Source organism: Pundamilia nyererei, unplaced genomic scaffold (genome assembly GCF_000239375.1).
Source record: "Pundamilia nyererei isolate P.nyererei 1_Seehausen unplaced genomic scaffold, PunNye1.0 scaffold00494, whole genome shotgun sequence".
In the NCBI taxonomy this organism is placed as follows: domain Eukaryota; kingdom Metazoa; phylum Chordata; class Actinopteri; order Cichliformes; family Cichlidae; genus Pundamilia; species Pundamilia nyererei.
In genome coordinates this window covers 176,588-180,690 of record NW_005187895.1, presented here as the reverse complement: position 1 = coordinate 180,690, position 4,103 = coordinate 176,588, and the positions used below count along the sequence as shown (strand labels likewise).

The 4,103-nt window shown below is 38.2% G+C and overlaps 1 protein-coding gene across 1 annotated transcript in view; it reads left to right on the top strand.

Annotated features, from left to right (window-relative positions):
* Positions 1 to 1,082: 1,082 nt before the first annotated feature.
* crfa4 (cytokine receptor family, class I receptor 4) overlaps positions 1,083 to 4,103 on the top strand; it is a 51,321-nt gene continuing 48,300 nt past the window's right edge. The window contains exon 1 of the mRNA XM_005754009.1: positions 1,083 to 1,428. The gene's annotated coding sequence lies outside the window, so the exon portion shown is untranslated. The remainder of the gene's footprint in view (positions 1,429 to 4,103) is intronic.

Genomic DNA, 4,103 nt, shown 5'->3' with positions numbered 1-4,103 from the left:
GCGTGGAGCTGGGATTTGGTGTTATACAAATAAACTGGAATTGAATTAAATTTGTATTGTCATTTGACTTTTTATTAATTATTAATAATAGAGATTTTATTTATTTTCATTTATTTGTTTCATTGTAATTCATGGATTTCTTTTTAATGCACCAGAAGTCATCTGGAACCAAATAGTGGGAAGACCTTTACCTTTTTCTTCAGTTTCACAACTCAGTTGTTTCTGACCATAATCACTTAAATCACAACAATCTGCTTGTCCCGTGAACATTATGTTCATAAATCCTGATAAAATAACACAAACAAACAAAAAAACCCAACACATTTTGTTTTGCTTTTTTATCAATACAGTATCCAAAATTTAACATAGTTTACATCTTTCAGTTTTTCGTTCATTTTCTCCTGCTAATTAATCCAGGTTTACCGTATAAGAATTTACGACAGGACATCCTCACTTATTGGTGCCCATTTCCAAACAGGATGTTACACTTGAGTACTTTGTTAAACCTATGAGGTAGCCTGACATGCAGCTTCCCAGAAAGATATGTACACATTCTGGTAACATAGACAGTAATATGAGGTATAACCAGAATATACTGATTAATACGGAGATCCAAAAGTCCAAAGAGAGACCACAGAAAGTGAAAGACATTCTGATACTGCGAAATAAGCAACAGCAATGGGAAGTGGGTGGGAACCAAGAGAAACGTGTCCCTGCTTCCAGGAGAGCCACTGAAGTGACTACCATTTTGTCACATTACAGCCACAAACATGAATCAATTTTATTTGAATTCCACATGAAAGACCAATACAAAGTGGTTCCAAACATTTTTTACAAATAAATACCTGCAAAGTGGAGTTAGTGCAAAAAATAAAACAAAAAAACCCAACACTATTTAGTCATTTATAAATTTCCTTTCTCTTAAAACTGGGACTTCTTCATATGAACAAACTGGCTCTAATTTAGAATTTATTTTAAAAATGTTACTTTTTTTTGTTTCTGTTTAAATTGCTTCATTTAGCGCACACGTTGTATTTCTATTTTGGCACTAACTGTCTTCCACACATTGCTCCTCGGAGCAGAGCGCAATGGAGACGAGGAGGTGGTTCAGTAAAGATGGGTGGGGGAGTCCAGAGCTCCAGCTGGTGTTTGGCTAATGACGCGGGATCAGGTGGAGGAAAAGCTCCTTATGGAGGGGAGGGGGACAGAAATACTGTGACAGGGTGGTGAAAGGCGCATTCGCTCCGCGGACAGCACATCAGCACCGAGCAACAGCAGCAGCAGCTGTTAGAACAGCTCCCGACTCTTCGTACGGACTTCATCCCCACTATCTGCTCAATCGACGGGCCACCGGCCGGTTCCTGCTCCCCGCGTGGGTTTGTGTTTGAGGAATCGCGCCACAGGAGGCGTTAAAGAGGCTTACTCCAGGTAAGACGGATTCCTGCTTTTTAATCTGCAGGTCAAGTGCGCCAGTTTGTAAGGTTAACAAGAAGATCCCAGTTTACAAACTTCATGTAAAGCGGAAAGAAAATGCGTGAACTGTCAGAAGAATCACACAACTGTTTATTACTGCTTATTTACTTTATGCAAAACCCCAGTAGGAGAGTTTTTACCACAGTTTGCTTACTGACACACACACACACACACACACACACATACACACACACACACACACACACACACACACACACACACACCCCCCCCCCCACACACACACACACACCTTGAATCCATCGAAAATATAGTAACTATTGTAAATTACCTTTAAAACTGATGCTATTCTGTGTGTTGGAGTGAACATGTTTATCTACTGACATTTGATATAAATACGTTTCTTTTTAAAATTTCTTTACACCTGACAGTGAAACTGCTGCCTGAGGAGCACATGTATGTCAGTATGGCTGTACACCTGCTCCTGTGTGTTTTGTAAGTCCCTTTTTGAGAAGACAAATGGTCAAATTTAAGTTTTTCCCCCCAAAAAAATCGATGCAGAAGCAGATGTAGGACAAGAAAAGAAAAGGAAAAGATCCGTGAAGTTTCTTAAGCACTTATCGAGTTCAGGATATTGAAGATGGCATTCAATTTACTTTAGTTATTATTTGAATTCACTTTTAATACAGGTTACTTTAATTAAGTGCTCTGACTTAAAATTGTTCTTTTCTGCTCATTTTAAATATCTCTCAGTGTGGTTTGAAGTTTGACCTTTTGTGATACCACACGGTTCAAATATCATGTCTGCCTCTTGATCAAAAAACCATCCAAAAATATGAGAGATATCAAGGAAAACCATTGTCAATGTACAGCAGGAGTGTCAAACCTGTGTCCAATCTGGGTCACTGGGTGACCTCACAAAGTGTGAAAATTGCGGTGGAGTCATTAATTACAGACATTATCGATACGACACAACACCTGCTGTGGTGATGGCAGCGGTGCTTCATCACAGTGAAAACATCTGGAAAGTTAAAATTATTTCTAGGATGATGTAAGTTGCTTCAAATAAAAGATGTGAAATACTTCTGTTTAGTTTCAACAAAGCAACGGCTGTGTAACTTTCCTCTTTGATCCGTAATCGTGTGGTGCATGTAATGACAGCTGTGTCACTGAATGTGGAAAGACGTTGACACATCATTGAAAAGTGCACTTATTTTTTTAAAGATGTCAGGATGTTCCACCGTTTTATGAATAATTTAATGAGAAATCTAACCTTCTGGTGATCAAATTGGGCCCTATGTGATCTAGGAAGTGCCCATGTTTATGTGCTATTGAAGAGTAAGGTTTCAGGCAGACGTAAAGGAAAATAAGCAGCGCTGTAATAAAATTAAATCTGTAAGCATTTAATTCAAGTTGGGGTTCATCTACTCAACATTTGTAGACATTTTGTACACAAATACTTCAGGAATAATAGGAAAACCCCCAATAATATTTCTGTTAAATAAAATAAGACAAACTCTTTGCCTTCAGTAGATGCCGGTCAGCTGTGCTGGTGTCACCAACAAGCAGCTATTCAAGGCTCAGGAAAATCCCTGAATTTTAGCTGAAAGAGTCAATTAATGTAACCTAAAATCATCTGATCATCATTCCAGATTCTAAAATGTGGCACTTTGTTGCTTTACTGTTTGTTTTTTTTTTTTAGTCTAATGAGCTGAACATTTGGCTTTCTTAGTGTATTAATGCTGTATTAATTCTTAGATAACCATTAACTGTGACTTGGACCTTGGAAAGATGTAATAACTAAAGTCAGATAATGGAGCAGAATAGAAAACAAGAGTGACATTTCAGAACGTGAAATCGATGCTTTTTAAGATTTTTCTGCAGACACCCAGCTCTGTGTGAGCTTATCTCTGCCCAGTAAACCCCTTCGCCCTCATGACCCCATGTGTTATAACAGATAAGAATGGCAGCAAGCATACATTCAGCCACTTCCGTAACAATGAGCCATAAACAAGATGTTTTCTGAGGCTTGTTCAAGATCAGTTCAGTTCCTACATTAAGAGACGACTGTGCACAGGGATTCGCAAGGACGAAATTCTGGGTGCAGTTTTGTGAACGCATCTGTTCTTTTCTTCTTTGTCGTCGTTGCAAATGTTTAATCACATCGCCACCTTCTTCTTCTCTGAAAACTTTTGTCTGCATGAACTGGGCTTTTAAAGTCAGGAGAAAGTAGATCTTGTCATCTTCTCTAACTGAAACTTCTAAATGCAGCTCAAGTATGGGAACAGAGGAAAGTCATTGAGTTTGATTATGCAGATAGCAGCCTAGCAGATCATTCCACCTGGGATCAACAAGTTGACTTGGTATAAACGTCAGACACTATGGGATGTTTTCGTTATTTTGTCAGAGTTCTGCTCTGCTTAAATCGATACTGATTTTTATCTGGTGTCCATTTTAATACATTCATGTATTGGTGTCGCCATGACCTTTTCATTCTCTTGAAAGCATTCAATCTGCAAATCAAATGGAGAATTTCACTGTGGAGAAAAGCAATTTCTGAATAAAAACAGGTACATGACAACAATTCAATTCAATTCAATTCAATTTTATTTATATAGCGCCAAATCACAACATAAGTCGCCTCAAGGCGCTTCATAGATACAGAGAAAAAA